We start from the raw sequence: 10,000 nt of genomic DNA on the forward strand, positions 1-10,000 counted from the left end.
CAATTCCAAGCCATCTCCATTTACCTTTCAGTAAAATCTTATCTATAAACGGAACTTTTATAGTTTCCCTTAAAGTATCATTCCTCATTTTCTCCTGCCATATGTTCCTTAATATTCTTACTAAAGCTTGATTTTCCAATCCACTGATTTTTTAGCCTCATTGCTACAGATACACCTTCCAGAATAGTAATGGTAATATGAAGACGACTCCATGACTGAAGAACCTCAAACAATGAATCAAAGGTAAAAATGAAAATTACAATAACAAGGATTATTATAAACAATACACTTGTAACAATTAAAATTACCATGCTACAACCCTACAATACAGTAACTAAGACAAATGAATTTAAAGGAAAACGAATATAACTCAAATTGCTCCCACCGTGATTCCGTCTTCCCAGTCGTATCAATATAATCCCGAATGACCTGAGGCTTCCGCAACCACACTTAATTACACTTATGAACTGCACCTGAGATCTCGGAAAGGCATTTCTCATTAACTATCCGGCAGGAGGTAAATGACATTATAGTTGAATGCTAATTGCATGAATGGTGTCAATTTGGGTTCTGCAACTATACTTATACATACACAACAGAGACATAATGTTTGGTGAAAAGAAAAGGAAATGCAAATGATGTAATTCAGATGTTTATGTCTTGGGTAGGGAACCAAATACTGAGCCTAATCTCAGTAGTCATAGACCTTGTTCACTTTAAGCAGTCTTAATTTCCCAACGATATAACAAAGTCTACATTACGTATTTAGCTTGTTTTTTTATTCAAGTTTGTATTAAAAAGGTATCAAGAATTTTACTAACTGATTTAAACTGTAACTGACAAGTTTATTATTAGATGCTATATGATATTTGTATTTTTGGGACTGTGTATACCAATGCACACATGAAGAGAACTACACACAGATTTTTCTTAAACCTATCTCTAAAGATAAATGCGTCCAGGACTATAATTTCCTCAGTCTACTGAGCTGTAAATGAGTACCTATCCCTGATGTGGTAGGGTCCAGCTATGGGTTAAATAGCAAAACTCAGCAATGATGGAAAGAAATGAAGGAATAAACGACAACGACGTAAATGGAACCTCTGGCAACAGAGGAGCTTCGTCCGGCAACCAGGTATTCAACCCAATGGAATGGGGAGACGGTCAGGTACTTGGAGGTCGTCATCCAGCAACTGATCACCACAACGACAGAAATCAACAGCCTGAGATTGGAGCTACAGAAGAAAAAAGGAAGAAATGGACAAGAGAAGAAAATAAGGAAATATGGAGATGCTACATCAGAAGCAACCCGACGGAGAGAGGATATAGAAGAAGATTGGTCAACATCTTGGAATGAGAGGAATAACAACCCCCAAACAGAGCAGAGGCTGGCAGACCAAGTAAGGAACATAAAGAAAAAGAACTGGCTCTCCCCAACAGAAAGAGAAGAACTGGAAAGGGAAATGTCACACGACAACGAATTACACGAAGACGAACTGAGAGACGATGCCACAGAAGACGACAGGGAGGATGAGGTATCAAACAACGACACACGAAGAAACACCGACGAAGTAACAGAGAGGACGGAATGGGTAGAAAAGATTAGACAATGGATGGAGCCAGATACAGAGAGAACAAAGATCCCCTCCATGAAAGCCTACAACACCAAGAAATTAAGGGAGAAAACAAGTGAGGTCAATGAAATAATAAGCATAATACACACCAACAGTATCACAGAAACAAATAACTTGGTATATGCAGGAGCAAGATTAGTAGCAGAACTGATGGGGATTCAAACAAACACCACACCACCAGCACAAACCAACCCAACAGACACCAAAAACAGCAACCTCCTTGGAAAAGGCGCCTGGAAAAGCAAATCATGGTGATGAGATCTGACTTGAGTAAACTGAAAGAGATGGCAGAAAAAAAGGCTAAGAAGCAAGAAAACCAGGGAGGAACTCAACGAGAAATACAAAGTACAAGAGAGGGGACTAAACAAACACACAATAGAAGATGTAAAACAGAGGCTTAAGGCCAAAGCACATAAGATCCAACGGTACATGAACAGGAATAAGGGATACCAACAGAACAAACTATTCGGAACCAACCAGAAAAGACTATACAGCCAACTAAGAGGGGAAGACAACCACCCAGAAATTCCTGAAGCCGAACCAAGTAAGAGACTCTGGGAAAACATATGGAGCAATCCGGTATCACACAACAAACATGCAACATGGCTCCAGCAAGTCAAGGAAGAAGAAACAGGGAGAATAAAAAACAAAGATTCACAGACATCACGACAGACACAGTCAGACACCAACTAAGGAAAATGCCAAACTGGAAAGCCCCAGGTCCCGATGAAGTCCATGGATACTGGCTCAAAAACTTCAAGGCCCTACACCCACGAATAGCAGAACAACTCCAGCATTGTATCTCAAATCACCATGCTACCAAATGGATGACCACAGGAAGAACATCCTTAGTACAAAAAGACAAGAGTAAGGGAAATATAGCCAGTAACTACAGGCCTATCACCTGCCTACCAATAATGTGGAAGTTACTAACAGGTATCATCAGTGAAAGGCTATACAACTACCTAGAGGAGACAAAACACCATCCCCCACCAACAGAAAGGCTGCAGAAGGAAGTGTAGGGGCACAAAAGACAGCTCCTGATAGACAAAATGGTAATGAAGAACAGTAGGAGAAGGAAAACCAACCTAAGCATGGCATGGATAGACTATAAGAAAGCCTTCGACATGATACCACACACATGGCTAATAGAATGCCTGAAAATATATGGGGCACGAGGGAAAACACCATCAGCTTCCTCAAAAATACAATGCGCAAACTGGAATACAATACTTACAAGCTCTGGAATAACACTAGCAGAGGTTAATATCAGGAGAAGGATCTTCCAGGGCGACTCACTGTCCCCACTACTCTTCATAGTAGCCATGATTCCCATGACAAAAGTACTACAGAAGATGAATGCCGGGTACCAACTCAAGAAAAGAGGCAACAGAATTAACCATCTGATGTTCATGGACGACATCAAGCTGTATGGTAAGAGCATCAAGGAAATAGATACCCTAATCCAGACTGTAAGGATTATATCTGGGGGGGGGGTGGGACATCAGGATGGAGTTTGGAATAGAAAAATGCGCTTTAGTCAACATACAAAAAGGCAAAGTAACGAGAACTGAAGGAATAAAGCTAACCAGATGGAGCAACATCAAACACATAGATGAGACAGGATACAATACCTGGGCATAATGGAAGGAGGGAATATAAAACACCAAGAGATGAGGACACGATCAGGGAAAGAATATATGCAGAGACTCAAGGCGATACTCAAGTCAAAACTCAACGCCGGAAATATGATAAAAAGCCATAAACACATGGGCAGTGCCAGTAATCAGATACAGCGCAGGAATAGTGGAATGGACGAAGGCAGAACTCCGCAGCATAGATCAGAAAACCAGGAAACATATGACAATACACAAAGTACTACACCCAAGATCAAATATGGACAGACTATACATAACACGAAAGGAAGGAGGGAGAGGACTACTAAGTATAGAGGACTGTGTCAACATCGAGAAACAGAGCACTGGGGGCAATATCTGAAAACCAGTGAAGACGAGTGGCTAAAGAGTTCATGGAAGAAGGACTAATAAAAGTAGACGAAGACCCGAGAAATATACAGAGACAGGAGAATGACAGACAGAAAAGAGGACTGGCACAACAAACCAATGCACGGACAATACATGAGACAGACTAAAGAACTAGCCAGCGATGACACATGGCAATGGCTACAGAGGGGAGAGCTAAAGAAGGAAACTGAAGGAATGATAACAGCGGCACAAGATCAGGCCCTAAGAACCAGATATGTTCAAAGAACGATAGACGGAAATAACATCTCTCCCATATGTAGGAAGTGCAATACGAAAAATGAAACCATAAACCACATAGCAAGCGAATGCCCGGCACTTGCACAGAACCAGTACAAAAAGAGGCATGATTCAGTGGCAAAAGCCCTCCACTGGAGCCTGTGCAAGAAACATCAGCTACCTTGCAGTAATAAGTGGTACGAGCACCAACCTGAAGGAGTGATAGAAAACGATCAGGCAAAGATCCTCTGGGACTATGGTATCAGAACGGATAGGGTGATACGTGCAAATAGACCAGACGTGACGTTGATTGACAAAGTCAGGAAGAAAGTATCACTCATTGATGTCGCAATACCATGGGACACCAGAGTTGAAGAGAAAGAGAGGGAATAAAAAAATGGATAAGTATCAAGATCTGAAAATAGAAAATAAGAAGGATATGGGATATGCCAGTGGAAATCGTACCCATAATCATAGGAGCACTAGGCACGATCCCAAGATCCTGAAAAGGAATCTAGAAAAACTAGAGGCTGAAGTAGCTCCAGGACTCATGCAGAAGAGTGTGATCCTAGAAACGGCACACATAGTAAGAAAAGTGATGGAACTCCTAAGGAGGCATGATGCAACCCGGAACCCCACACTATAAAAACCACCCAGTCGAATTGGAGGACTGTGATAGAGCAAAAAAAAAAAAAAAAAAAAAAAAAAAAAATAATAATAATAATAATAATAATAATAATAAATCGTCGACAACCTCCTATTTTTGGCACCTCAGACGACTGCTACCTTCAACTGGAATATTAACGAACATACGAGATATGGCACTCTGCATTTACAAATTAATTATCCAAAATGCTGTACATTTGATGCACAATACTTGGCTGACTGATTAATCATATGCTCTGATTAATCCCTTTTATCACACTCTATGCGGCAGGCAGAGAAGATTCAAGTAGGATAATAAATCTAAACAATGAACAAAGTAACTTTTTTCATCGATTCAACAAACTGGGCACTATTAATTATTATTACCATTATACACACACACACACACACATATATGATATATATATATTATATATATATATATATATATTATATATATTATATATATATATAATATATAGGTATATAATATATATTATATATATATATAGTATATATGAATTGAAATACTTCACGCCGTACAGATAACTCTAACTATGAGACAAAACACCATAACTGCTTTTACCAGTGAAAGGGCAATGTATTTATTACAATGCATTCATACGTAACATACATAGATTAGCACACAAGATAACAGTCTTCATCTGTAGTCACTAGTATGAGATCCAATTCAAATTTGACCAGGACTCGGTTCAAAAATCAATTCCAGTTTCAAGTTACTGAAAATCTAATCTAACATTCAAATGCCAAGTTTTAATAACCAAATTTTATAAGATCCATTAATAGTTTCAGATATAGTGACACATTTACTACGAATATCAGTCAACTTTCCCCTTACCAACATTTTTCATCGCTATCTAATACCGATTCTTCAGTATCGCATAAAATGTAAGCAAAGCAATCAGCAACCAGTTCAGAATGCAAATGACATTACTCGCAACAACAATTCAAGCTGAATTGGAATATTTTCCAAGGAACCAGTTTAAGACGCAATCCTCCTTCATTATAACTATTCAAGCTGAAAGACGACATTTTTAAGGAAATAAATTCATGGGGAGAGAGAGAGAGAGAGAGAGAGAGAGAGAGAGAGAGAGAGAGAGAGAGAGAGAGAGAGTTCTTCTTGTACACAGCACATTAACTGATGAAGAGGAAGATGAAAACAAGCGCTTTCATTCTGGTATTCAATGGGCCCGCGTTTTCAGAACGAAATACCAAGAACCGGAACAGAGCAACTAATTAACATACAACCAGTCTTGAGCGTTCTTTTAAAAAAGAAAGCACATCCAGCAAGTATCTCTTTTAAATTTTCAAGGAAAGATGATAATAGAGTGATATGCCAGAAAATATTTATATCGGGTCCGACTTAAATGAAACGCTATTAATAAAAAGTCAAAAGGGCCCAGGCTGTAATGTTGTTAGTCTGGGAACTGTCATAAACAGAAATAAATGAGGCCGTTGTAGACGACGGACTTCCATATCATGTATTTTTTTAAGAGCATGAATTTGGCATAGGGATTTTAATGTCCTTATTCCTTGAATATATACGTATATATATATATATATATATATATATATATATATAGTATATATATATATATATATATATATATCCACTATAAAAGAAAACTAGAGAGGTATTGAATAATGCCACATATATCCTCACTAGCCACATCTCTCGCGGAAATATATATTCTGACCAAATTATTTAACAAAGAGTCATTACGTCGAAATAAATAAGTGACTAAGAAAGCCAAATTGGATAGGTATACAACGAAACATAAGCAAAAGCATAATTCCCTCTTCTAACATCGAATTTGTCAAGTTTTTATTTCGATTTCATTTTTTCTTTTTTTTTTGAAAATGTTAGTAACAATGTCGTTCCGACAATATGAAAAGACTCAGAATACCCTGCACCATGTATTCATTAGCCAAAGACGGACGAGCATTACGATAGTCAAAGTTAACGTTATTGCTAAGAAAATCCAGATAAGAGGAAGTGAAAGAAATATTGCGCAAAAACTTACAAAGTACAGCACAAAACCAGCCAACTAAGACGCGGTATTCGTATACGGTTGAATGGCATCCTACTGATTACAAGACCAAAATCATTCATCAGGGCTGACACGGCGCTCAGGCAGTGTTACAAAATATAAATGATTTCAGATTACTGCACAGGGGACGCTTCCTCACTGCAACCACCCAACTCCTGAAGGAAAAACCGGACTGACTGCCTATCATTCAGAAAAATCAGACTGACTGTCTGTCATTCACGCTTGTGGACAGACAGACTTGGATGGTAGCAGCACGTGCAACGAACATATGCCTTGCTGTAATGTAAGATATCTCCCAACGTTTCGTAAAGAAGTAAATTCTGAAATTCGAATTGATTTCTCATTGACACTTAATACGGAGTAAACCAAAGTTTTTTTTTTTGTTCTGTGGTTTCTTGGTAAGCAAACATCATCTTTCATGGCAACCTACTCTGAAATGATATTAAAATTACTGATTGACTGTATTCATACTGCACATTAGTAACAAATCAAAACAGCTGGACCATGCAATGTTTATTCTGTTTTAGTATTATTCCAAATACAATCCAAGTGGCAAGAGTAGTAATATAACTTTGTAATAAGTCGGTAGCACAACCAACGACAATAATAATGGTAATGGTAAGAAATGCATCTCATGTCATTAAATGTCTTCATTAACATTGGATCATGTCAAGATTAGCGAACTCACTGTTTTTCAAGGCAATATTATACCACTTTGATTTATCTATATATATATATATATATATATATAATATATATATATATATATATATATATATATATATATATATATATATATATATATATATATTATACACACCTATATATATGTATGTATATATATGTGTGTATATATATATATATATATATATATATATATATATATATATATATATATATATATATATATTATATAATAAGGAGGAGATTATGGGGTAATATTTGTGAGTGTGTGAGTTAGATGCCTTGAGTGCACATTATTTTGGAGATATATTTTTTGGAGCCTTATTTTATTCCACATGGAGTATTGGGGAAATAGAGGTAAATATTTTGTATTTTCCGAAATAGAGGTGATTATTCTGTATTCCGGGAGTGGTGTTTTTTTTTATTAACATGTGGCTATTGGAGAAATATATGGGGTTGGTTATTAACCAAATGGAGGAAACATTTTTATAACCAGAGTGGTGTTATTATTAATATGGTGAAATATATGGAGTTGGAATTAATCTTTGGCGGGTGACCCTTTTTTTTGTGGTTATGTGAGTTTTTTCGAGCCAAGAGAAGATTTCTGTGGTTCTTTCTCTTTGGTTTCGTGACTATTTAGAAGCGAGTGACATTATTGCATTACGAGTCCTATGGAGATGTGTGCATTTTTTATGTTCACAAGTGTATTATTTTGGAGGCATATAATTGGGCAAAGGCATGTTGAGAGAATATGTCTTTGAGACAAATGTTTGAACACATTAGTCATATCCTGGAGTTAATTCTGTGAAATGTGTCAGTTAGACCTTTTTCTGTAGAATCATGAGTTTCCAAACTTGTGTGTTTGACTAGACATTTTTTATGCTGCTGTTTGAGCATACGTCCGCAGGCGGATTTTCTGCTGACAAGCGGTGTGATGAGCCGTGTGCTGACTTCTTTTCCTCTGATGGTGATAGATCAGAATTTTAGCAATATCTGGAAATGTTGACAATAGCATTTCACGAAAGCGCATGGGTAAGAGTTTGCTTTCTGGCAAATTCCATAACTTTACATGGAGCATTTCTTGGGAAAAAACGCGTGGGGTTATGTATATCATACATATATTATGTATTTTGTGACTGGGGAAGCTTATTTGTGATTATCCTTTTTTTTATTATTTTTCTTCCTTTTCCTACGAGAGATATAATTGGGGATTGAGTTTAAATAGCATTTCTTTTGGACGGGAGATGTAATTTTTCGAGGGTTGTTATTTACGTAAAAGGGAGTTTGACATTAAGTCTCATTGTAATTAATTGTATGAGCAGTAAAGGGGTTTTTGCTGTTAAACATTGGAGATTTTTACTGATTTTGTGGGTTGTTCAGATATCAGAGCTTTAGAGAACATTTTTTGGGTCTAGGTGTGTTACGAGATTCTTTTTTTTCCTTGGGCTCATAACGATTTATTTTTTCTTTTTTTTTTTCTTATGAGAACATTCGAGTTTGAAATGTGAGTGCAGAAGTCCGTGGAGTTGCTGTGATTTCTGAGTTGTGTGTGTGCTGATGTGTGAGTAGACATACTACTTCTATCATTGTTTGATAGAAGTAGTATGTCTGGGTTAGTTTTCTTAGATTGACCAGTGACTTGACTGACATACTAACACACCGAAATGTCATTTCCCGACGCCAGCAAGACGTCCACCAGCCGTGCAGAGAGGTTGCTGCCGTTTTTGGTGATTACAAGAGTTTCCATGATGGTGATCGCGAGAATTCTACAGCGTGTCTTTTGGGGATCTGCAGAAGTCGTGAGAAGTCTTCTACAATGAGGGAGGCATTCCGTCTTCCTACAGTCTGCTGTCTGTGCAGCAAGTTGCAGACAAGCAAAGAGGGATATTCAAGAATCCAAAATGCAGAAAAAATGCGAGAAATTGCGTCTAGTGTTATTTGGAGATATAAGAGTAACAGACTTTATTTTATAATGCCAGAGACGTGCAGTTATTACTTATATTTTATTTTAAGCCGGCCAATGTGTTTTATATTATATAAGCAATTTTGCTAGGCGGGGGCTAGCATGGGGTGGCCGAGCACTATAAGGCCTAGGGTTTTTGATTAATAATATATTGTCTGTGTGTTCTCTGTGACCTATGGAATTTGGAGAGGCGACGACCCGAGAGTAGCTGAACAATGAGTTTCTATGGGTGGCGTGAGATAAAACTGCTTAGTTAGACAAGTCAATGTACTGAGTTCATGAACTCTTCTCAAAGTGCCTTTGTGAAACTGGTTGCGGCCAGTAATCGTGAGGCGTCAACGAACTGTGTGTTCGTATGTGCGTGTGCGCCTCTTTCCGTTAATAATGTTGAATACCCAAGTCTATGGGGGAAGGCAGAGCCACGATGGCGGTGCCTAAGTGTTTTTGGGAATAGTGAGTGAAATGGTCCGGTTGCTTGGACGGTTCTGGCATAACTGGCAATGGAGGGACAAAGAGTTCCCAGATGGGTGTAGACTTTTTGGTGACTAATGGTGACTACCATTACTATCAGACATTTTACTGTTGGGGTTTTAATAGAATTGATTCATTATTTATTCACTGTTAATAAATGTTTATTTTTGATGATGCGACTCTCTTATTTTCATTACCTGTTAGAATGGAGAGAAAGAGAGAGAGAGAGATTGCTTAGAGAGAGAGAGAGGAGTTGCCGAGAGAGAGAGA

The sequence above is a fragment of the Macrobrachium nipponense genome, chromosome 30, assembly GCF_015104395.2.
Source record: "Macrobrachium nipponense isolate FS-2020 chromosome 30, ASM1510439v2, whole genome shotgun sequence".
Classification (NCBI taxonomy): Eukaryota; Metazoa; Arthropoda; class Malacostraca; order Decapoda; family Palaemonidae; genus Macrobrachium; species Macrobrachium nipponense.